The sequence below is a fragment of the Notolepis coatsorum genome (assembly GCF_963971535.1).
Source record: "Notolepis coatsorum genome assembly, chromosome: 9".
Lineage (NCBI taxonomy): Eukaryota > Metazoa > Chordata > Actinopteri > Aulopiformes > Paralepididae > Notolepis > Notolepis coatsorum.
In genome coordinates, this window is record NC_140173.1 from 100,037,128 (window position 1) to 100,063,844 (window position 26,717).

Genomic DNA, 26,717 nt, shown 5'->3' on the forward strand with positions numbered 1-26,717 from the left:
AGGAGGCGCAGAGAGGAGGCACAGAGAGGAGGAGCAGAGAGGAGGTGCAGAGAGGAGGTGCAGAGAGGAGGAGCAGAGAGGAGGAGCAGAGAGGAGCGGAGCAGAGAGGAGGAGCAGAGAGGAGGAGCAGAGAGGAGGTGCAGAGAGGAGGTGCAGAGAGGAGGAGCAGAGAGGAGGAGCAGAGAGGAGGAGCAGAGAGGAGGTGCAGAGAGGAGCAGAGAAGAGGAGCAGAGAAGAGGAGCAGAGAGGAGGAGCAGAGAGGAGGTGCAGAGAGGAGGTGCAGAGAGGAGCAGAGAGGAGGAACAGAGAGGAGGAGCAGAGAGGAGGAGCAGAGAGGAGCGGAGCAGAGAGGAGGAGCAGAGAGGAGGTGCAGAGAGGAGGTGCAGAGAGGAGGAGCAGAGAGGAGCGGAGCAGAGAGGAGGAGCAGAGAGGAGGAGCAGAGAGGAGGCACAGAGAGGAGGCGCAGAGGAGCGGAGGTGCTTGTTCAAGCCAAGAACACGCAGCATAACTCCACTGGTGTCTTGTTTTGTTTGGAGAGCTGATCTCTTCAGGGAGTGTGAACATTAACTAGCTCGTTTAGCCACTCTTGACTCACCCAAGGTTCTGAGGTGAAAGAAGGCTTATGTCTCAGGGCTGGGCAGGAGGCTGTGACCCCATATCCACATCACTGTATATGATCTGATTTACCCCGGTAACAATAAATGAAACAATAACACGTTTTCTAAACACTAGCGCACAAATACCACATTCTCCATGGTGTTGGCCCTCTGTCAACATGTTGTTTTCATAAATTAACACCGCAACCTGCCAAAAACCCGGGGCGACATGTGACAGGTTGTTGTGACATGTGATTGGCTGTTGTGCCAGCACATTCAGATCAATTTAAGGGGCACAGGAATGCATTTACCTAACATAATGTGATATGGGCAAAATTAGGTCGGTAAGAGATCCATACTGTAATGCCGGTATCTGTACATTTTGGCTATACCGTCTAGCCCTACTATGTCTGCATGACTGTACTGTGAGTGTGTTCCTGTTTAGCTCTGATAGCACCCTCTGCATTGCCTTTATGGGGTCAGATAGCAAGCTGTTGCACTTTGTAAAAACCCCTTCAATTATTCAGTGAAGTCAAGTCTCTTCTTTATCGGCGGCTTGTCTCCTGTTCTGTTAGGGGACAGAAGGGGAGGAGTGGGAGAGAGGGACGGAGAGAGAGAGAGATAGAGAGAGAGGGATGGATGGAGAGAGAGGGAGGGAGGGATGGAGAGTGGGAGGAAGAGACTGATGATGAGAGAGTGAGTTTAAGGGAGCGGAGAGATGGAAGGATGGGAGGGAGGGAGGGAGGGAGGGAGGGATGGAGGGAGAAGGGAGGGAACGGATGTCTTATCCACAGCATTGCTAGCTAATTACTGGCTCATTTAGATCAGCTACCACAGTTATAAATAACCCAACAGCTGGCGAGATGGAAACACAGAACACAGCAACAATATCATAGTCCACTCAAAATAAGCACTGGAATGATAATAGTGAGTGCTACTGCATACATGGCTTCCACTGTGTCTCTACAGAGAGCCGCTCAGTAACATCTAAAGCCCTCCACTGTGTCTCTACAGAGAGCCGCTCAGTAATATCTAAAGCCCTCCACTGTGTCTCTACAGAGAGCCGCTCAGTAATATCTAAAGCCCTCCACTGTGTCTCTACAGAGAGCCGCTCAGTAACATCTAAATCCCTCCACTGTGTCTCTACAGAGAGCCGCTCAGTAACATCTAAAGCCCTCCACTGTGTCTCTACAGAGAGCCGCTCAGTAATATCTAAAGCCCTCCACTGTGTCTCTACAGAGAGCCGCTCAGTAACATCTAAATCCCTCCACTGTGTCTCTACAGAGAGCCGTTCAGTAACATCTAAAGCCCTCCGCTGGCCACAGGGAAAGGACAGGTCAAGATGGAATAAGAAATACAAATAGAAAATGGAAAGTGAGGTTTTAGACAAAATCATTTTTATGGGATGGGCGGGGAAAGGGGCAGTAGAGAGGCTGAGAGGGAGACAGAGTAGGGGACACACGGGAGAGAAGGTTCTTTATTGAGACAGTAGGGAGGCTGAGAGAGAGACAGAGAAGAGAAGATTGTTTATTGAGACAGTAGGGAGGCTGAGAGGGAGACACAGAAGAGAAGATTCTTTATTGAGGCAGTAGGAAGGCTGAGGGGGAGACAGAGTAGGAGAGACACACAAGAGAAGGTTCTTTATTGAGACAGTAGGGAGGCTGAGCGGGAGACACAGGAGAGAAGGGTATTTATTGAGACAGTAGGAAGGCTGAGAGGGAGACGGAGTAGAGGAGACACAGGAGAGGAGGTTCTTTATTGAGACAGTAGGAAGGTTGAGGGGGAGACGGAGTAGAGGAGACACAGGAGAGGAGGTTCTTTATTGAGACAGTAGGAAGGCTGAGAGGGAGACACAGGAGAGAAGATTCTACTTCAGACCACGACACCATATCTGAGCACCACCACTCAAACAGATTTGACAGAATACATCTTGCAAAAGTGTGCTATATGTTAAAGGGGCAGGTCACCCAAAGAAAATTTAAATACTACTACTATTAAATACTATATATCCATCCAGATGGTTTTGGTGTGATTTGTGCGTTTTAGAGATATCTGCCACGTCTGCAGTTGCCCCGATACAATGGAGCTGAATGGAAAAGTGCCAAACAATTTATTTGAAAAACTCAAGAGCAATGTCTCTTTCCAGAAGTCATAATACAATTACTTAAAGGGGAACTATTTTACTATTTATTTCACTATTTGGGCACTTTTACACAATTCCTGTGAGTTTATGGAACACCTCTGTAATTTTTTATTTTTTTTAATTCATTGTTTTGTATTTCTAATCAAGTCCTCAAAAACAGCATTTTTCTACCTCAAGATCTTAAAGGCCAACCTTCATGTTGTATTTTTGTTCAATAAACAATGTGGACTAGGCCAACGGTGACTTTCATGAAGAAAGAAAAAAAGGTATTGAAATTGACGCAGTTTTAGCGTTTTTATCAAACATTTTGTCTGCCCAACACAATCACCACGCACGTGGATATTTTAATCAATGGTTCATAACGTGCGCGTGTAATCGAAATGATGTCGTCACAACAGGTGCAGGGCACCAGGGGGCTCACCAGGGAGCTCTGAGAGTCACACACAGCTAGTGGCAGACACTGCAGGCAGAGAGCCTTGCTACTACTAGCAGAATGAAAATGTATCTGTTTCACCTAACAACACTATTGCTCCGTGATCATAGCCATCCATCTCTAAAGCTAACCACTATTTGTAAAAGCCACAACCACGTTACCATATTTGTAATAATGTAAAACATTGTGTCGTTGTACATATTGTGTATACACCGTTAGAAGCTAACATAGCTTAGCTTGGTAGCTATTGTGCTAACAACATATCCCGACGTCCGGCTCGCTGGCCGGCATGAACGGCCAACCCAAAATGGTTCTCTCCTCTCTGTACACCCCCGTCCCCACGGGTACCCTGCCGGGGAGCCCATGGACGCGACAACGGCGGCAGCCGTAGGGTGCTCGAGCCCGCCGTAACGCTAGTGGTACACGATAGCTATGAGCTAACTAACGCTACAGGCTCAAACACCCTACGGCCGCCGCTGTTGTCGCGTCCACAAGCTCCCCGGCAGGACACCCGCGAGGACGGGGGCACACAAAGAGGAGAGAACCACCACACAGGTCTGAGAAGAGGACCTGCACATGATTTTACTCGTTCCCCAAACTCTTCTACATGCCCCGATCTAAAATGGTTCACGACAGTAGACATAATGCTAACGTTAGCCAGCGCCAATTATCCAGTAGTACTATGACCCGGACGGGCATAAGGCATACGTTCCCTGTTGTGACGTCACGGCCCTAGTTAGCGTTTGATAAGCTTTTTAATTTGCTTGTGCATGTTATTCGTGCGTGGACCTTTTTAACTCTTTCGGAGTGGCATTTCCGGTGTCAAATGGAAAAAAATAAATAATGAAATGATATACCAATGATGTAAACTACCCATAATTGATCAGTAGGGTTTAACCTGGAGGTTGGGCTTTAAGCCGTTTTGAGCCTGGGCTCCAACCACAATGGTAAACCACTGCCTCGCCTGAACATTATCATGCAGCTGTGTCTCTCTGACATCACAAATCAGCACATTTTCAGATGACTCAGTTCAGTGAGGGTGAATATTGTGAGAGGAGAATTGGAAGAATGCGCCAATATGAGAATTAGAGACATAGATCATATTAATATAAGTCCACATAGCTAGGAAACAATGCTAAACACTGAAAAAGGCCATTTATAAGATAGTTCCCCTTTAAAATTCACCCACAGATCTCGCTGTCAACAGTTTCATTCAGGAAGATTTCATTCAGGAAGGCACTCTGCGTGAGAGTAAAATAAACGTGTTGTCATTTTATTTTGGGTGAACTGCACCCATAAATATTTTATTTCATAATTCTATTCTATTCTATTGTGCTTAACTTAGTTCATATTTCATTTTATTTTACTCCACCTCTTTATTTCATTATCTGTCTGTTATTGTCTGTCTGTTAATTAATGTTGCACCAACAACGACCAAAGCAAAGTCCTTGTATGTGAAAATTACTTGGCAATGAAGACCTTTCTGATTCTTCTGATTCTGATATATAAAAAAAACCTGATGGAAGAATGAAAGCATTTACATCTGTATCTCTGCATCAGGACTACCCTCAAACGCAGTACAGCCTGTGCTGTTAAGTGATTATACACACAACTTGGGACTGTAATTACTGGAAGCATGGCAACCCTTGTGGCAAGGCTTGTGGTGATGGTAATCTATGGTAATTGCCAGTTGCTATGGCTGAACAATTTGGGAAGAAGGTATTTAAGATAAAGGCATGAAAACACTCCCAGCGATAGTCTCACCGGTTGTACTGTAGAAAGGAACCGTAGATGAAAACAAGCGGCGAATGGTAATGAGATAAGTACTGTATCCCTGGTGGATCCTGTATATTTATATTTGTTGATGTCCTTATCGTCTAACAGCTCTCGAGACAATTGACAATCTTTCCCCTCACGAGAAACCGAGTAATTACAAATGATGGTTTAGTTAAATGCAGGCTTGAAGATAGACACATTGTAATCAGAAACCCTGTTATTTCAAACAAAAGGTTGAGGCGTCCCTGTACGGTCTAGAAGGGGCGTGTCAATTAATAGCCTACTTTTTTTGTTTTTGTTTATGCAAAATGATGTTTGCACATATTACTTCTAGATGCCGCACATCAATGAGTTTTCGATACACCCTGGAGACAAAATCTGAGTCGCACAGTTCTATACCAAATAATAAAAAAAAGAAAAAAATATATATATATATTTTTTTATTAATTATTTGGTATAGAACTGTGTGACTCAGATTTTGTCTCTAGGATTTATTTATATATATATATCCTCTAATTTAGCCTTGAAATTACACTAACTACAAACCCTGCAAATGCTGACTTCAGTTCTCCGTCCCGTTTTAAAAGAGAAAATAGTGAAAAGAGTATAGTGAACCACCTCCCCGACAGGACGGTAAGCGTACAGGATCGCTTTCAGAAAGCTCTTTATTCCTCCCCGGCTCCTGCCAGCCGCCTGCGATACGGTGGATCTGCTCTGGTGGTTGTCCCCCTCTCGGCCGCTGGCAGCCATTCCAACAGCAGATGACAGGTACTCAGTTCGAGACGCGGATACCAAAGACTGGGGCTTCTCTGTTATGGAACAATGGGAGCGTCTCCGTTTCAAACCAAATGAAAAGAGCAGAGCGGGAAAGGTGATCCCCACTTCTACCACGCTGTCTGTTTCACACCGTAGCAGCTAGCGGTGACACATTTCTATCACAGAAGTCGTACTTTTTTTTTTAATTCTCTCTCTCCCTCCTATCTTCCACATACTGAATATCCAGCCCATATCTTTACATTGCACCTACCCCCCCCCCCCCCCCCCCTCCTCACTTCACTACAATTTAGAAAGTGAACACGACCTCTGGAGTCGCAAAAGGTTTGTTTCATACGCATTATTATACAGTATACCAACGCTGAAACAAATTTCCAGCACATCTAAAATGTTCAGCACAACAGGGGGTGAGAGGGGGTCAGAGGAGACTGCATGTGAGTAGGGAGGGGGTGATGATGAGGAGCAAGGTGGCGGGGAGGGGGGCTCTGCGATTCAGCCTCTTGACAGGATGCAGGAATACAGTCCCTGGTGTCACAGAGTCTCGTCGGTGAGGAGTGTTCGCCATATGCTGCGCTCTCCGAGGGGAGAGGAGGATAAAAGTGACGGCGCTCCTTCAGTTCAAAGCCCCACATGAACACGACTGTGTACAAGCCTCTGCTGGGGCCCATTTTAGATCAAAGGCAACCCGAGCAAGAGGGGGGGGGGGGGGGGGGGGGTGGGGGCGGGGTTGTGTGTGTGTGTGTGTGTGTGTGTGTGTGTGTGTGTGTGTGTGTGTGTGTGTGTGTGTGTGTGTGTGTGGAGGGTGTTATGAATTGGAAGTTCGTAAATGGCTGCATTTATACAGCAGCTTTTATCCAAAGCGCTTTACAATTTGTTGCTCACATTCACACACAAAACGGCGGAGGCAACCATGCAAGGTGCCAACCTGCTCATCGGGAGCAATGAGGGGTTAAGTGTCTTGCTCAAGCACACATCGACATGCTGCCCGGGAGGAGCAGGAATTAAACCGGGAAACTTCCGACTACCTAGACGACAACTCTACTTCCTGAGCCACTGTTGAGCTGAGGAAGGCCGTGTCTGCGTGGGAATGCTAGCGATAAGTAGGACGTTTATGCCTCTTTAAGGACCTTGTTGCTCAAGCGGAGCTGGTGACTTGACGGCGTGGCTTCCTGCAGCGTGAGAATGGCCTGTGTTCTCCCGGTACCTGTGTGTTCTCCAGCTCACCTGTGTGTTCTCCCAGTTATTGTGTGTTCTCCCAGTTATTGTGTGTTCTCCCAGTACCTGTGTGTTCTCCCAGTTATTGTGTGTTCTCCCGGTTATTGTGTGTTCTCCCAGTTATTGTGTGTTCTCCCAGTACCTGTGTGTTCTCCCGGTACCTGTGTGTTCTCCAGCTGACCTGTGTGTTCTCCAGCTCACCTGTGTGTTCTCCCGGTACCTGTGTGTTCTCCAGCTGACCTGTGTGTTCTCCAGCTGACCTGTGTGTTCTCCAGCTCACCTGTGTGTTCTCCCGGTACCTGTGTGTTCTCCAGCTGACCTGTGTGTTCTCCAGCTCACCTGTGTGTTCTCCCGGTACCTGTGTGTTCTCCAGCTGACCTGTGTGTCCTCCAGCTCACCTGTGTGTTCTCCCGGTACCTGTGTGTTCTCCAGCTGACCTGTGTGTTCTCCCAGTACCTGTGTGTTCTCCCAGTACCTGTGTGTTCTCCCAGTACCTGTGTGTTCTCCAGCTGACCTGTGTGTTCTCCAGCTGACCTGTGTGTTCTCCCAGTACCTGTGTGTTCTCCAGCTGACCTGTGTGTTCTCCAGCTGACCTGTGTGTTCTCCAGTACCTGTGTGTTCTCCCGGTACCTGTGTGTTCTCCAGCTGACCTGTGTGTTCTCCAGTACCTGTGTGTTCTCCCGGTACCTGTGTGTTCTCCAGCTGACCTGTGTGTTCTCCAGCTGACCTGTGTGTTCTCCAGCTGACCTGTGTGTTCTCCCAGTACCTGTGTGTTCTCCCGGTGTGTTCTCCAGCTCACCTGTGTGTTCTCCCGGTGTGTTCTCCAGCTCACCTGTGTGTTCTCCCGGTGTGTTCTCCAGAGAGAGCGTCGGGCTCCTCACAGCCCCTCAGCACAGGACTCTCACTGTCTCTCCAGAGGATGTTGTTTAGCACCGCAGACTCACAGGAGGTCCTGGCTAGAAGGAGTACACTTTTTGTTGAAATGTGGTGACTTTGAAAATCTAAGATCACACAAATAGATTTTTTCATCTCTGTTTTAAGTTAAGGTGGGGCGTGATGTCTCCAGTGAGGTTAATGTTAGGGTAGGGGTTAGGTTTATAAACAGTGAGGTAAAGGTTAGGGTTAAGGTAAGGGTTAGGTTTATAAACAGTGAGGTTAAGGTTAGGGTTAACACTTTCTGTGCCAAAAACGAGATATTAAGTTTTTGCTCGACAAGCGTTGAGTGCCAGAAACAAGATATTACGTTTTTGGATCGTTTGATCTTTTTACTTTGATCCCCGCTTTACAGACTTGCCGGGAGCGATCTGCATCATTTTGGCACATCCCCACACATTAGAACTGCAACTATCACCAGGTGGCAGTATCGTCCGTGTCTGAACTGCAATGGCTTGGGGTTGATGGAAACAACAAATATGAATTAAAACGGTTCCACAATTTCCTTTTAATCTATGACAATTTCATTGATTGATTGATTGAAAATGTTATTAACAGATTGCAGAATGGGTACAGTACAGTACAGCTCAATACACACAATTGTTAAGGGGATGCAGACCAGAAAAAGATTTCGTCTTGTTTACATCAGGGTCCCCATTTTCAATTAATGATAACATTAATGACATACGTGACATACAGATATATAGTACTGTTACATCCAGACATTTATGACATACAAGATATACAAATATACAGTACTGTTTATTTAGAGACAGCGTTTTTAAAAGAAAATATATACATTTGAGGGGAGGAAACTGTACATTGGGGGGGTTTGGGAACTTGGGTGGGGGGGGGGCTGTACATTTACCGGGGGCCAGTTTTGAATTGCAGCCTCCCGTAGGTGCTCTTTTAGAGTGGTTTTGAAGGTGGGTAGGGATTCACATAATTTTACGGCTGAGGGTAGGGCGTTCCACATTGTTGTGGCATAATTGCGAAACGTGTTTAGTCCCTTGTTTGAGCCGAATCTGGGTTGAACATGATTTGTGGAACTCCCTCTGGTGTGATTGATTGATTGATTGAAAACTTTATTAACAGATTGCAGAATGGGTACAATACAGTACAGCTCAATACACACAATTGTTAAGGGGATGCAGACCAGAGAAAGACTTTCGTCTTGTTTACATCAGGGTCCCCCATTTTCAATTCATCAGGACATATATGACATACATGACATACAGATATTCAGTACTGCTACATCTATACATTTATGACATACCAGATTTGCAAATACAGTACTGTTTGTGATACAGAAGGAGTCAAGAAAAGGGAGTATATACATTTGACGTAGAAACTGTACATTGGAGGAGGTTGGGTGGGGTTGTGTGGGGGGGGGTTGGGTACATTGGGATATTGTCAACCATACTGGGTAATTTACATTGGAGGTGGTTGGGGGGGGGGGGGGGGGGAGAAACACTGTATAAACAAGCAAAACTGTACATTGAGGGGGGGGGGGGAGACACTGTACAAACAAGCAAAATTGTACATTGGACTATTGACAAAACCATACTAGGTAAATTACTGTACATTGGAGGGGGTTGGGTTAGGACATTTACAGGGGCCAGTTTTGAATAGCAGTCTCCCGTAGGTGTCCCTTGAGAGTGGTTTTGAAAGTGGGTAGTGATCCACATTCCTTTACAGCTTTGGGTAGGGCGTTCCACATTGATGTGGCATAATTGCGAAACGTGTTTAGTCCCTTATTTGAGCCGAATCTGGGTTTAACATGATTTGTGGCGCTCCCTCTGGTGTTGTGATCGTGGTATTCACTGACCTTTGGGAAGTATTTTGACATGTACATGGGTACCTTGGTCGTGTAGTGTATCTTGTAGACCAGGCCCATTGCAAGTTGCTGTACTCTGTCGTCTACTCTAAGCCATCCTAGGTTGTCAAAGTGGGCAGGGGTGAGGTGGGTTCTAGGAGTAAGGTCAAGCAGTAGTCTGACCAGTTTGTTTTGAGATGTTTGTAATTTTGTTTTTAGCGCCTTTGAGGTGCTTTGGTACCATGAGGTGCAAGCATAGTCGTAGTACCCTTGAATGAGTGCTCCTGCCAGAGTCTTCAGGGTATTCTTGTTTACCAGAGAGGAGATCCGGTACAAGAATCGAGTTCGTTGGTTGACTTTTTTTATTACACTGGATGCCATTTTGTCACAGGAGAGATTAGCCTCTAGGATGGAACCCAGGTAGGTAATTTCATCTTTCCTTGTGACAATATTGTCACCCACTGTAACTGAGAAGTCGTCGGTCTTGCTGAGTTTGTTATTTGAACCGAAGAGAATGGACTCTGTTTTGCCCATGTGTAATGATAGTTTGTTATCCGCGAGCCATATGCAGATTTTGCCTAGTTCCGAGCTGAGGGTTTTTTCAACCTGTAACTTGTTCTTGTCAGAGACCAGCAGGGCTGAGTCGTCCGCAAACAGGAACAAGTAGCAGTCACAAGCTGACGACATGTCATTTGCATAAATTAGGAACAGTAGCGGTCCTAGTATGCTTCCTTGTGGAACACCACAGCTCACTGTGAGGGGGGGGGGATAGGGTACCGTTTACCTCCACCATCTGTTCCCTCCCCTCAAGGTAGGATTGCATCCAGCTCACTGATAGACTATCAAAACCAATTGCTTTTAGCTTGTCAATCAGAATGGAGTGATTGACAGTGTCGAAGGCTTTTTGTAGGTCCAGCATGACCATGCCGCAGTATTTGCCTGCGTCCACCTCTTGTTTGATGTGGTCATTCAAATAGAGAAGACATGACATGACATGACATGTGGTCATGGTATTCACTGACCTTTGGGAAGTATTTCGACATGTACATGGGTACCTTAGTGGTGTAGTGTATCTTGTAGACTAGGCCCATTGCAAGTTGCTGTACTCTGCCTTCTACTCTAAGCCATCCTAGGTTGTCAAAATGGGCAGGGGTGAGGTGGGTTTTAGGAGTAAGGTCAAGCAGTAGTCTGACCAGTCATGTTAAGATATGTTTTCTTAAAGGCCAACTTGCAGGTTGTATTTTTGTTCAATAAACAATGTGACTAGGCCAACGCTGACTTTCATGAAGAGGGGGAAAAAAATTATCGAAATTGACCCAGTTTTAGCGTTTTTATCAAACATTTTGTCGACCAAACCACAAGCTCCTCGCACATGCATATTTTAATCCATGGATCATAACGTGCGTGTGTCATCTTAATGCTGACGTCACATCAGGTGCAGGGCAGTGAGGGTCTCTGAGAGTCACACACAGCTAGTGGCAGGAGTGATGAATGAAAATGTATCTGGCATCCATACAACAAAAAATAATCATTCTGGCAGGCGTTACTGCAGCCAAGAAGATGATAGCCATGAGGTGGAAGGAACCTGAGAAACTCACAATGATTAATTGGTCTCTGACACTACTGGATGTCATTTATATGGAAATCTCTACTGCACGTGTAATTGGAGTGGGACAGGCAAGCATTGAGCTGTGGGTCGCAGCGGCGCGGGGTTGGGGTGTTGGTCCTGGGGGGTCCTGGGGTGGGAGTGGGGGAGGAAATGTCTAATGTCTTTTGTGTTGTTTGTGATAATATAAATTTGTTTTCATTTTTAGGTTTTGTATTTATTATTGTTTATAATTTTTGTTATTCTACTGTTATTATATTGTCATTATTGTTATTATTATTATTATTATTATTATTATTATTATTATTATTATTATTATTATTATTATTATTATTATTATTATTATTATTATTATTATTATTATTATTATTATTATTATTATTATTATTATTATTATTATTATTATTATTATTATTATTATTATTATTATTATTATTATTATTATTATTATTATTATTATTATTATTATTATTATTATTATTATTATTATTATTATTATTATTGTCTGTTGTTGTTCTGTTTATTATTATTATTCCTGTATTATGTGCTGTCATGTTTTGTTTTATATTCTATGTAAAAAAAATTAAGATATGTTTTCGTTTCATGCACAGCCTGAAATTATGTACTAATTCTGAATATTGAAACATCGTTCTAAAAATCAAGGGCGGGGGCGGGTCCATACATTCCTCCTTTTTGTTTCCCGCCTTCCAGGGGTTCCTCTCTGGCTCGACGCAGGAACATCAGAGCTGGTGAAAAGCGAATGCAGGCCAGATTAATGTTACCGCTCCACCCGCGGCCGTGCATATTCATATAAATATAACACGGCTGCTTCGCCGCGTATGAATTTATTGGTTTTCCCTCCTTTGCAAATTAGGGCCTCCGATTGATGAATATTTCAGCACATGTGCCTCTGCGGGACATTTATCATCGGCCTGCTATTATAAACACAATAAATGAGCAGTCAAACCAGGCTGCTGCTGCTCCGTATACCACCAGGCCTCCGTGCGCCGCCCCTCTGCACGCTCACTCACATCCCGTTCAGAGGCTGCCTGCTGATCTGTCTTCATTCTGCACTTTCCTTTTGTTCTACAGCTGTGTTGGATGACTGCTGACCGCTGACAGGTACGGTATGAGGGCTTTAACCCCACAATAAGGGGCGACAGTGGCTCGGGGATAGAGCAGTCGTCTGGTAATCTGGAGGTTCCCGGTTCAATTCCCGCTCCTCCCGGGCAGCGTGTCGAAGTGTCCTTGAGCAAGACTCTTAACCTCTAATTGTTCCCGATGAGCAGGTTGACACCTTGCTTGGTCGCCTCCGCCGTTGTTATGTGAATGTGTGAGTGAATGGGTATGATCAAGCGCTTTATGTCGCTTTACCGGTACACATTGTGGCAGATCTCACCCCCCCTCTCATGGATATGTGAAGGATGGGAGATATTATTGCCACGGAAGGAGTAGAGACAATTAGGTAGCTGATTAGTACTGATAGAACACACCTGCACATAATTAGTTCACTCACATCTCACGTGCACACACCCCAGACACACACACTACAAAGTATAGGTTAGTCAGGAGTAAGTTGAGCGGAGGTGAGGTTGGAGTTGTTGTTTATTGAGAGAGAGAGAGATTGAGTTATTCGGAATTGTGTAAGGTGAGAGGTAGTGAGAGGAGAGGTGAAGGCGAGAAGGTATTCGTTGTGTACGGACCCATGACTGGCTGAGAAACCCCCTTGTGTACTGACCCTGGACCAGACGACTACCCTGAGTATTGAACAATCCCTTTTTCTGTCGGCGAGCCTGTTTTGTGTTTTTGACCATCGGAATGTATTACGACCATTCTCTTGCCTATCAAACTGGATTCTGCCTTAATTCAATAAATATTCGTATTGATTGATATTGCTCTTGTGTGGACCCCACCAGGCTCGTCACAACATGTTAAAGGTTTCCGATGGAGTTTTCTTGAAAATGGCTCACTTTGCGTTTATATTGATATTTCCACCTAAATATACCTTTCTGTTGTTGTCCTATAGTCTACAAGCTGAATACATTTCCTACCTCATATAACCTGTTGTTGTCCTATAGTCTACAAGCTGAATGCATTTCCTACTTTATATCACCTTGTGTTGTCCTAGTCTAAAAGCTGAATACATTTCCTACCTCTAAATGTTCATATCCATCCGTGTTAAGTTTCACTTTCGGTTTTGTTGAAGTTGTAATGAGTCTGACCTCCTTTCATTGACTGGAAGATGGCTTGTTAGATTTAGAGGAAGATTGCATCGACCGATTCATTCACTCCATGGCCGCCGTCTTCATCTTCATCTCTCTATACCCGGTTCCCAGTGAGGCCTCCATGGTCTTTGTGATCAAATGGCTCCTGGAATTCTTTCAGAGAGGTGCCAAAGCCCCTCAGGCCCCTCCCCTCTGCTCACAAGCTCACTGATCTAGCCGTACAGAACCAGGCATTGTTTCAAATGCTTTCATTCACAGTTGCGGTTATTGGCAGCAACTGTGAAATGGGTGAAATCCTTGCTTGGTGAAGTTGGCACCGAAACCCCCCATCCTGGATCTCTTCCACTTCAGAGCGTTTCGCCACATGCTAGCTGTCATACATGAGGCACTGCTCGCCCGAGGGGGGGTCTGGCAGAGCGGAGGGTGTGGGGGTGGATATAAACATGGAGGGGTATCCCTCACACACACACACAACACAGAGCACACACACACACACACAACACAGAACACACCAGGGACTGCTGGAGATACAGCACCAGAGGCCATCAGAGGTGATCATTATTTACCCAGACATATTCTGAGCCCCGGCTGAGCCTCTCACCTGGCACCCGCCCAGAGAGAAGCATCCTTGGGATCCACACCAGCAGCGCTCCCCCATCCCTCCCCCATCCTCCATGCCTGGTGGATCCCCAGACATCCTCTCTCTCCTCCCTCGTCCTCCATGCCTGGTGGATCCCCAGACATCCTCTCTCTCCTCCCTCGTCCTCCATGCCTGGTGGATCCCCAGACATCCTCTCTCTCCTCCCTCGTCCTCCATGCCTGGTGGATCCCCAGACATCCTCTCTCTCCTCCCTCGTCCTCCATGCCTGGTGGATCCCCAGACATCCTCTCTCTCCTCCTTCATAAACACTGGCAGCTGCTTGGGCAATTAGCCATTAGCTCTTTACTTTTTACTATAATAACGGGTCCTTAGAAATCTCCACAATTAGCTTCTTAATTGGTTCTAAACAACCCAGGCGTAGCCGATAAACAGAGGGGGTGGTGGGTGGTGAGGAGGCGGCTGCTGGGAGGGATGCAGCTAACAGTAGCTTCTCCTCCCCGTCTCTCGAGACGCAGCCGCTGGCATTCTGCTGCCATGACAGGGAGAAGCTGGGGAGAGGAGGAGGAGAAGGAGAGGAGGAGGAGAAGGAGAGGAGGAGGATGAGAAGGAGAGGAGGAGGAGGAGAAGGAGAGGAGGAGGAGGAGGAGGAGAAGGAGAGGAGGAGGATAAGGAGAGGAGGAGAAGGAGAAGGAGAGCAGGAGGAGAGGAGGATGAGGAGAAGGAGGAGAAGGAGAGCAGGAGGAGGAGAAGGAGAGGAGAAAAGGGAGGAGAAGAGGAGGAGGAGAAGGAGAGGAGGAGAGGAGAAAAGGGAGAAAGAGAGGAGGAGGAGAAGGAGAAGCTGAGGAGAAGGAGGAGAAGAAGGAGAGGAGGAGGAGAGGAGAAGGAGAGGAGGAGGAGAAGGAGAGGAGAAGGAGAGGAGAAGGACGAGAAGGAGGAGGAGAGGAGGGGGATGATAAGGAGAGGAGAAGGAGGAGGAGGAGAAGGAGAGGAGGAGGAGGAGGAGAAGGAGAGGAGGAGGAGAGGAGAAGGATGAGAAGGAGAGGAGGAGGAGGAGGAGGAGGAGGAGGAGGAGGAGGAGGAGGAGGAGGAGGAGGAGGAGGAGAAGGAGAAGCTGAGGAGAAGGAGGAGAAAAAGGAGAGGAGGAGGAGAGGAGAAGGAGAGGAGGAGGAGAAGGAGAGGAGAAGGAGAGGAGAAGGACGAGAAGGAGGAGGAGAGGAGGGGGATGATAAGGAGAGGAGAAGGAGAAGGAGGAGAAGGAGAGGAGGAGGAGGAGAAGAAGGAGAGGAGGAGGAGAGGAGAAGGATGAGAAGGAGAGGAGGAGGAGGAGGAGGAGGAGGAGGAGGAGGAGGAGGAGGAGGAGGAGGAGGAGGAGGAGGAGGAGGAGGAGGAGGAGGAGGAGGAGAAGGGAACTGTGAACAGGATGCGGTGGTCGGCTGACGCCTCATATTCAAATTGAAAGCGACAACATCCGTGCCCTTTTATGCGGTGGTCTAACTATCACTTCTGAGAACCGCTAGCACTCGGCGTGACGGAGGGCGTTACGGCGGACAGAGACGTTTCCCCCAGGCGTGTGTTTCTCCGTGGGAGCTTCACGGAGGAACGGGGATACCCCCCATTATCTGAATGCATTAAAGGGGAGGCATGAAACGTAGCGAACTGTTGATTAAATCGTTACATCCATGCTACCGTTTCCACTTAACCTGTTTAACATTGACTAGAGTCGTGCTGCTAACGTGACGACGGCCTCCGGGCCTGTGTTCTGTGCAGAGGCCTACGGTGCAACCATAACCATATTCATTTATGCAATCAAATACCCAGAGGAAGGTGCATTAATGCTACCCTCTCTTTTAGAGTGTTAGCGATGCATCTAACAAATACACACAGGACTGTTTCTCTTGTTTTGACTCTTATTTAAAAGGCAGAGTCAGTGATCCACGTGGAAACGGTAGCCCCACCACCAAAAACAAGAAAGAAATAGAGAAATGTTTGTATTATTTAATTTAGTTCATTGACTGAACTCTTGACACACACGGAGTAACACTAGACAATAAATTAATACAGTATGAGTTTTTAATTGTATTTGTTGTCTATGGCTGTAAAATGTTCATGTTTGTAAACACTAGAGTAAGACTAATATTGAACACACACACACAAACACACCCTGCACTGCACCTTAATTAACATGCACATACACTATACACTTTCTGTAAATAATTTTATATCATATTTTATTTTATCCTTATATTTTTTTCCTACTACAACTTATTGTTACCATTCTTGTATTCATTGTTGTTTCTTAATTGTGCACTGTTATGTCTGAGCTCGAAACACATAGATTGCATTACCTGTATTTGACAAATAAAGAACTTGAACTTGAACTTAATAGGCTATATATATTTATATAATGTATAAATGGTGGTTATATTATACTATATAATATATAGGCATATATTCCAATTTGCAATGCATTAAGAAAGTTCCAAATAGCCTTTTTTCCATCTACAGACTGAGAATGTATGTGAGAATACCCCACATTGACATGTTCCAAAATAATAATCCGGGACTGGGGCTTTAAAGGAGAATTCCTTTTTTTGTTTTTTTTTTTTTTTCATTTGGTTCTTTGGCCTGGAAGTCTATAAACCCGGTGACATTTAAATGATGTCCTTGTTAAGCACAAACATCAGCTAAATGTACGGAAGCAACGATGAGACCAACTTAAAGGGGCACACAACCCAAATGAATAGGCCTAGGAAAGTACAATCAATGTGAACATGAGCTACTCTCTCTTTAAACGCCAGAACCTAGAGGAGTGAGACTTAAAAGGGACATGTCTTGCTATTCCTTTCACTATTTGGGCAACTTCAAGCTGTTTTGGGCTTGGCTCCGCCCATAAGTGCTTTGAGTGACAGTCACCCACACAGCGTGATACATGTATACGAGAGAGAGCGAGAGAGAGAACGAGCGAGCGAGAGAGAGAGGGAGAGAGAAAGAGGATACATCGCTCCGTGCGTGTGTGTGCGCTGTGTGAGCGGCTCAACTGCGATTGTGTGTAGAATGCAGGTTGAGAGAGAGAGGGATAGAGAGAGAGGGAGAGTCAGGGACAGGGAGACCGCTTCCGCATTATTCCCACTGCTCCGTTGTTGAGCGAATTGTTGATTCTCTCTGTCGGCACCCGCGCACGTCAACCCGTTTGAGTAATTCCACTCGCTCTGTTGTTGAGCGAATTGTTGATTGTGGGCGGTGACTACAACCAGTGCCTTACTCACATCAGCAAAACAGTCAAATCAGAATAGCTTAGTTGAGTGTGGGAGGATCTCGTGAACTCGAGACTAGACTGATGAGTCAAAATGAGAATTAGAGACACAGACCCCATTGATATAAACCCCCATTGCTAGGAAACAATGCTAAACACTGGAAAAGGCAATTTATAAGACACAGGACCTTTAAACTTGGTCATCAGGTATAATGTCTGAAGCTGCTCCATAGACAATAAGATAAGATATTCCTTAATTGATCCCCTTGGGGAAATTCAGGCATCATAGCAGCATGGGGGAGGGGGGAGGGGAGGTACAGGTATTGGCAGGGTAATAGTCAAATACATAAATACAGGCAATACAATTATAGTACAGTAGAAAAGTAAAAATAGGCAGTGTAAACAATATAATTAACTCTGAATATACGCATGTAGGCAGTGTGATAAAAGGTGCGGATGAGGGTCTGTATGCCCTATCATTTATATTATACATTACAATAAACACTAGAATCTAAATATACTATGAGTAAGTAAAGTATAAAGTATACACGGTGCAGTATTATACATAAGGTACCCACACTGGCGTGATATGAATGGGAGACTGATTTTGTGGACCCACAGAATGTGTGTTTGATGAGCTTTATTCTATTGTAGTGTTCTGGTTCTCACAGACACCGGGCCTGGTGTTCTGGTTCTCACAGACACTGGGCCTGGTGTTCTGGTTCTGAGACACCGGGCCTGGTGTTCTGGTTCTGAGCCACCTGGCCTGGTGTTCTGGTTCTGATACACCGGGCCTGGTGTTCTGGTTCTGATACACCGGGCCTGGTGTTCTGGTTCTGAGACACTGGGCCTGGTGTTCTGGTTCTGAGACACCGGGCCTGGTGTTCTGGTTCTGAGCCACCTGGCCTGGTGTTCTGGTTTTGAGATACTGGGCCTGGTGTTCTGGTTCTGAGACACCGGGCCTGGTGTTCTGGTTCTGAGACACCGGGCCTGGTGTTCTGGTTCTGAGACACCAGGCCTGGTGTTCTGGTTCTGATACACCGGGCCTGGTGTTCTGGTTCTGAGACACTGGGCCTGGTGTTCTGGTTCTGATATACTGGGCCTGGTGTTCTGGTTCTGAGACACCGGGCCTGGTGTTCTGGTTCTGAGCCACCTGGCCTGGTGTTCTGGTTCTGAGATACTGGGCCTTGTGTTCTGGTTCTGAGACACTGGGCCTGGTGTTCTGGTTCTGAGACACCGGGCCTGGTGTTCTGGTTCTGATATACCGGGCCTGGTGTTCTGGTTCTGAGACACTGGGCCTGGTGTTCTGGTTCTGAGACACTGGGCCTGGTGTTCTGGTTCTGAGATACCGGGCCTGGTATTCTGGTTCTGAGATACCGGGCCTGGTGTTCTGGTTCTGTGACACTGGGCCTGGTGTTCTGGTTCTGATACACCGGGCCTGGTGTTCTGGTTCTGAGACACTGGGCCTGGTGTTCTGGTTCTGAGATACTGGGCCTGGTGTTCTGGTTCTGAAAAAACCGGGCCTGGTGTTCTGGTTCTGAGCCACCTGGCCTGGTGTTCTGGTTCTGAGATACTGGGCCTTGTGTTCTGGTTCTGAGACACTGGGCCTGGTGTTCTGGTTCTGAGACACCGGGCCTGGTGTTCTGGTTCTGATATACCGGGCCTGGTGTTCTGGTTCTGAGACACTGGGCCTGGTGTTCTGGTTCTGAGACACTGGGCCTGGTGTTCTGGTTCTGAGATACCGGGCCTGGTGTTCTGGTTCTGAGATACCGGGCCTGGTGTTCTGGTTCTGAGACACTGGGTCTGGTGTTCTGGTTCTGAGACACTGGGCCTGGTGTTCTGGTTCTGAGATACTGGGCCTGGTGTTCTGGTTCTCACAGACACTGGGCCTGGTGTTCTGGTTCTGATATACCGGGCCTGGTGTTCTGGTTCTGAGACACCGGGCCTGGTGTTTTGGTTCTGATATACCGGGCCTGTTGTTCTGGTTCTGATACACTGGGCCTGGTTTTCTGGTTCTGATACACCGGGCCTGGTGTTCTGGTTCTGAGACACTGGGCCTGGTGTTCTGGTTCTGAGATACTGGGCCTGGTGTTCTGGTTCTGAGACACCAGGCCTGGTGTTCTGGTTCTGAGCCACCTGGCCTGGTGTTCTGGTTCTGAGACACCGGGCCTGGTGTTCTGGTTCTGAGATACCGGGCCTGGTGTTCTGGTTCTGAGACACTGGGCCTGGTGTTCTGGTTCTGAGACACCGGGCCTGGTGTTCTGGTTCTGATATACCGGGCCTGGTGTTCTGGTTCTGAGACACTGGGCCTGGTGTTCTGGTTCTGAGACACCGGGCCTGGTGTTCTGGTTCTGAGATACCGGGCCTGGTGTTCTGGTTCTGAGATACCGGGCCTGGTGTTCTGGTTCTGAGACACCGGGCCTGGTGTTCTGGTTCTGAGACACTGGGCCTGGTGTTCTGGTTCTGAGACACCGGGCCTGGTGTTCTGGTTCTGAGACACTGGGCCTGGTGTTCTGGTTCTCACAGACACTGGGCCTGGTGTTCTGGTTCTGATATACCGGGCCTGGTGTTCTGGTTCTGAGACACTGGGCCTGGTGTTCTGGTTCTGAGATACTGGGCCTGGTGTTCTGGTTCTGAGACACCGGGCCTGGTGTTCTGGTTCTGATATACCGGGCCTGGTGTTCTGGTTCTGAGACACTGGGCCTGGTGTTCTGGTTCTGAGACACCGGACCTGGTGTTCTGGTTCTGAGATACTGGGCCTGGTGTTCTGGTTCTGAGACACTGGGCCTGGTGTTCTGGTTCTGAGACACCGGGCCTGGCGTTCTGGTTCTGAGACACTGGGCCTGGTGTTCTGGTTCTGAGACACTGGGCCTGGTGTTCTGGTTCTGAGACACTGGGCCTGGTGTTCTGGTTCTGAGACTTTGAAAGAATTGTTTTGTACTGCCCATGTATTTGCAGTTTTAAAATCAATCTAAATCATTAGGAGTGTGAATGTGATATATCACCGGAAATTACTCAACCAACTCTCATGAACTATGAATCTTTAGATAATAAAGTTTTAAAATATTGTTCCTCTGAAAACGTCAAAGCAGACTTATATAGTTCTTCGTCTGAGGTACTGAAGGAATAAAATAAGATTTAAATCACTGCAGCTAAAGGGGAAGTTGTAATATTAAATAATGTGTATGTGCATGTGTATGTGTGTGTGTGTGTGTGCGCGAGTGTGTTTGTTTGTGATTGTGTGTTACAAATAATACTGCATCAGGTGAGTGATACAACATAGTACATGTTCTACTCGTGTCTGATCATCTCTCTCTCTCTCTCTCTCTCTCTCTCTCTCTCTCTCTCTCTCTCTCTCTCTCTCTCTCTCTCTCTCTCTCTCTCTCTCTCTCTCTCTCTCTCTCTCACACACACCACACTCACACACACACATACAAAGCCATAGAAGTACTGTATACAAGCACCATCTAGTGTTTTATTGTGGAAAATGCTGTGGAGAATATCAGAAATGAGGTGAGGAATCAATATACGATATAGTATATCAGCTCAAATTAATCACATTTGAGAGGGTGCAGTAGCTTATACATCATTATTTAGAATAACATCTCTTCTGACTTGTTTTATGAAGACTAATAAAAGGTTTTAAATCAATTTAACATTCATCCTCAGATTATGTATACAATTATTGTTGCCTAAATGCAATACAATACAAAATAAGACCTAAATGGATCAGACACATCAGGTAATCAGTTACTAATAATATACTAATGTTTTATCATAACATCATAAACCTTTCTCACACTATTACTTTCCTGTAGGTTGGAAACTGCACTGACCACATATTAGCCTTACTATCTGTTTTACAATAAACAAAGTCAAATGGTGTGGAGCCTGGTTTTGACTAAAACTAAAATCATTTGTGTTACCTATATATTAATATATTAAAATACAAACTCCCAACTTTAGAAAACAAACAATAAAACGTACTGAAACATCATTGTGTACCTGATAAATACAATAAAATAAATAACTTTAAAATAACTTTGTAAATTTGGTCAGATTTGTCAACACTGCAAGCGTGAGGAGGTATTGGTGCATCATGGCTGGGATGTCTAAGTGCATGACTGTCAATGTTCCAACACAAAGTCAAAAATAAAGAAAATGAATAAAGCTCATACCAGGGCTGTACAGCTATGGAACAATTGGTCTGTGCGATGAATGAATTTACTGCACTAGCACCCGTGCGATAGGCATTCGGTTCATATCGATACTATTATACGGAACATTATAAAACGGAACTGGGACATCATCAAATGTGATGAAACTATGAAAGAAGTATTTCCAGAGCCCCCTGTGTGCTCCTTCAGGAGAGCTCCTACTCTAGGAGACAGACTAGTACACAGCCACTTACCAGCTGAGGAAAGAACCACATGGCTACCTAAAGTTCCTAATGGAACGTTTCCGTGTGGCCACTGTAAACAGTGTGACATTGTGGTGAAATGTAACGGCTTTACCCATCCTAGAACACAGCAGGTATACACAACGAGACATTTTATAAACTGTAAAACTACCCATGTTATTTATATACTGTGTTGTTCACGATGTGATGCTTTCTATGTTGGCCGCACCAAACAGCGCTTACAGGACCGCCTTAGTGAGCATAAATATGCAGCTAAGGTTAAAAACTGTGACTATGCTATGGTCAAACATTATATGGATAAACATGCTGACAGTTCCATTTCTTTTACAGCTCTAGGAATCGACCATGCCCCCCTCAATCCTCGAAAAGGCCAAGAGGGGATAGAGAGAGAGCACTGATTCAATTAGAGAGTCGCTGGATATACAGACTTAAAGCCATGTCTTATCCAGGGATAAATGATTTTGTAAATATGGGAGTATCTTTTGTTGGTGTTTTGCTATTCTAGTTTAAAAATGTATATATGTATATGAAGAGTTATGTAACTATGGGTTACATGTCAGTCTTGGACTCTAGATTTTGGAGTACCTCTGGAGTCTAGAGGCATATGCAATTGTGACAGCTGGACCTCAGGCTGACTAGGTGCTCACACCTGAGCTGGATAGAGCAATTAACACAGCCTCCACTTTTGAATATAGCTCAGTTCACCCATTTGTTTGTTTGTATGCCCTGAAGAAGGCCGATAGAGAGGCTGAAACATGTTGATGTTTTTTTAATTGTTCTAAAATGAACTAAGCGAATTATTATAGCTTTTTTATACATGAAGGGTGCCTGGAACTTCTTTGTTTTTTCAACTGGCTCCCCTATATCCAAAGAGCACCTTCAAAAACACTGGATTCACACTACAAAGACGCTGCAGCCCTCCTTCCTGTTCAAATTATCTGGCCATCCTCAGTAAATACTATCATACTTTCCAAAGACCAGAGTTGGGACGGGCATGCACGCACTCACACACACAGAAAGGGAGAATGGCTTATATGAACTATCCAGTTCATATATCAACTTATATCAACTATCCAGTTCGTTTTTATAGTGTAACGTTTGGTTACTTGAAGGAGAGAGAGAGAGAGAGAGACTAAGACTTATGCACGACGCTAGTCAGTCTCGGAGTTGTCTCGGAATGGATTTGGTAGCTTTTTTCTGCGTCTCCATAGGCCGCGCCGCGCCACCGTTTTAAAGTCATAGTGAAGATTGATTTATAGGAAAACCAATCAAAGCAAGAGAGAGAAGATATACTGTAGGTGGAGAGAGAGAGAGAGATAGAAGAGAGAGAGAGACTTATTGTAGGTGGAGAGAGAGAGAGAAGAGAGAGAGACTTATTGTAGGTGGAGAGAGATAGAGAAGAGAGAGAGACCAACTGTAGGTGGAGAGAGAGACCTATTGTAGGTGGGGAGAGAGAGAGAGAGCGAAGAGAGAGAGACCTCTGATCAGACTAGTCGTTCTTAGACAACTCCCAACTAAATAATATATTAGTGAAATTAAACTACCACCCCCCCCCCCCCCCCCCCCCCAAGACACACACACACACTTTGCTGAGGACCCCCTGGAACACCTTCAAGGCCCCCCGGGTCCCCGACCCCACGTTGAGAAGCACAATGTAAAAGGACAGAGACAAGCTGCATGGTGGACTCCATCCAGGGGTTCAACTAAAGCCAACGAGGATAAATCCTCCTCAACCTCCAGCAGCAAAGTGCTTTTCAAAAGGTTGATATACCTCAGGGGGGGGGGGGGGGGGGGGTGAGAGGTCAGGGGTTGAGGGGTCAGGGGGGATAAGAGGTCAGGGGGTCAGAGGCCAGGGGGGATGATAGGTCAGGGGGGATAAGAGGTCAGGCGGGGTCAGAGGTCAGGGGGGATATGAAGTCGGAGGGTTGAGAGGTCAGGGGGTCAGAGGTCAGGGTGGGGTAAGAGATCAGGGGGGATAAGAGGTCTATGAGAGGTCAGTGGGGATAAGAGGCCAGGGGGTCAGAGGTCAGGGGGGATAAGAGGTCAGGGGGGTGAGGGATCAGGGGGATAAGAGGTCAGTGGGTTGAGATGTCAGGGGGTCAGAGGTCAGGGTGGGGTAAGAGATCAGGGGGGATAAGAGGTCAGGGGGTCAGAGGGGTATGAGAGGTCAGGGGGGATAAGAGGTCAGGGGGTCAGAGGTCAGGGGGGATAAGAGGTCAGGGGGGTGAGGGATCAGGGGGATAAGAGGTCAGTGGGTTGAGATGTCAGGGGGTCAGAGGTCAGGGTGGGGTGAGACATCAGGGGGGATAAAAGGTCAGGGGGTTGAGAGGTCAGGGGGGATAAGAGGTCAGGGGGTCATAGGTCAGGGGGTATGAGAGGTCAGGGGGATACGAGTTTGTGGGGTCAGAGGTCAGGGGGGATACGAGGTCAGGAGGGGTGAGAGGTCAGGGGGATAAGAGGTCAGGGGGATAAGAGGTCAGGGGGTCAAAGGTCAGGGGGATGAAAGGTCAGGGGGATGAAAGGTCAGGGGGGATTGGAGGTCAGGGGGATGAGAGGTCAGGGGGGATGAGAGGTCAGGGGGGTTGATTTCACAATACGATCCAAATGAAACATCTAATTCTTAAAGGAAAACTCCAACATTTTGGGAAATTAGCTTATTTGGCATCTACCCTGGAGTTAGACAAGAAGATACATACCCTTTTTCTTCTCTGTGCATGCAGTAGGAGTAGGAAGACACGCATCGTTAGCCTATCTTAGCGTCAGTCACTGGAAGTAGGTTCCTCCATTAGCCTAGTTCCAAACGTTTTCCTACTCCTACTGCATGCACAGAGAAGAAAAAAGTATGTATCTTCTTGTCTAACTCCAGGGTAGATGGCAAATAAGCTAATTTCCCAAAATGTTGGAATTTAACCTTTAAGCAAAAGTGATCTACTCTGTGGAATGTTCGTTGGAAAGTAAAAAAAATAAATTAAAGTGATGTTTTTCGTGTCTGTATGTATGCCAGTGCACTCCCCACGTACGGATGTGGGAGTGTGTGTGTGGGAGTGTGCACATCTGCCTGTGTGCAGGCGTGTGTTTTGTGTGTGGGTGTGTGTGAGTGAGTCAAGTGGCTAAATAAACTAAGCCAACATCAAATTCCCCGTCGTCCAGGGATGAGGCGAGCATGAGAGCGTATATCTGCCAATCACACACAGGTGCTGGTGAGAGCAGGACCAGGGATGAGGCGAGCATGAGAGCGTATATCTGCCAATCACACACAGGTGCTGGTGAGGGCGGGACCAGGGATGAGGCGAGCATGAGAGCGTATATCTGCCAATCACACACAGGTGCTGGTGAGGGCGGGACCAGGGATGAGGCGAGCATGAGAGCGTATATCTGCCAATCACACACAGGTGCTGGTGAGAGCAGGACCAGGGATGAGGTGAGGATGAGAGCGTATATCTGTCAATCACACACAGGTGCTGGTGAGGGCGGGACCAGGGATGAGGCGAGCATGAGAGCGTATATCTGCCAATCACACACAGGTGCTGGTGAGGGCGGGACCAGGGATGAGGCGAGCATGAGAGCACATATCTGCCAATCACACACAGGTGCTGGTGAGGGCGGGACCAGGGATGAGGCGAGCATGAGAGCACATATCTGCCAAACACACACATGTGGTGGTGAGAGCAGGACCAGGGATGATGTGAGGATGAGAGCGTATATCTGCCAATCACACACAGGTGCTGGTGAGGGCGGGACCAGGGATGAGGCGAGCATGAGAGCACATATCTGCCAATCACACACAGGTGCTGGTGAGGGCGGGACCAGGGATGAGGCGAGCATGAGAGCACATATCTGCCAATCACACACAGGTGCTGGTGAGGGCGGGACCAGGGCGGCACCATGGTACCGTGATCAACCCTCCCACCACAGATGTTGAATCTATTTCCACCGCTATTTATTTACCTGCCGGGTGTGCAACAGCAAAAGAAAACTTTCAGAATAAAAAAATATATTATAATAATATTGCCGAATGCGGTTCTGAGGAAATATATTAGTCTAAACTTGATGAATTTGTTTCATTTAGAAGACATTTAAGAGGAACTAGCGCAGACATGTGGAAATAAACTATGCACTAAATCACTCACTTTAGTGGACTAAATTACATGTTCATTTGACCTTTGAACTTAAAGGGTCTAAAAATAGTTAGGATCCCATGTTTGATCTGAAAATATCCCGTGATAGCTCTGGTGCTGTTGGTCACTGGTGACCCCTGCGTGAATATAATTTTCTTGTATACCAATATCACATTTTATTTAGGCCTATATGTTTGTTTCTGCTATATGAATAGGCTATGTGTTGCCTGTAAATAAGCAGACATGCTGCTTTCCCACCAAAACAATACAGCTGATGTATAAAGCCCATAATAGCACATATACCAATAAAACTGTCCACTGTCTTGTACAAATTAATTTTAGTTATTGAGTTAAACGTGTTGGGATGTGTGATGTCATTGTAATCATGATTTGCCTTTCCAGGATTTGTTAGCCAATTACAAAGGCCTTAATATATATATTTCTTTTAATTTTCATAATTTCACTGAACTGTATTTATACTTCCTGGAATATGTGACATCATACAGTCCAACTCTATTTCCGCGTTCCATTCAAAGTCGGAGGTCAGAAGCTCCCAGGTGGGAAGGTTGGAATTACGACCCTGCATTCCAACGTTCCAACATTCCAATTACCACGGGAGAAGCCGTAGTTATGTAAAATATGTGGTTTATCTAAAGCACTTCAGATAAACCTGCATGTTTGTGTGGCAGTTTCTGAGCACAGTTACAGCATTGGTGAGAATCTAGCTTCAGTCGTCTTCTAAAGATGAAAACAATGTTGTTTACAGTTTATAGTGTGTTGACATGACATCAGACATGAGATCATGCTG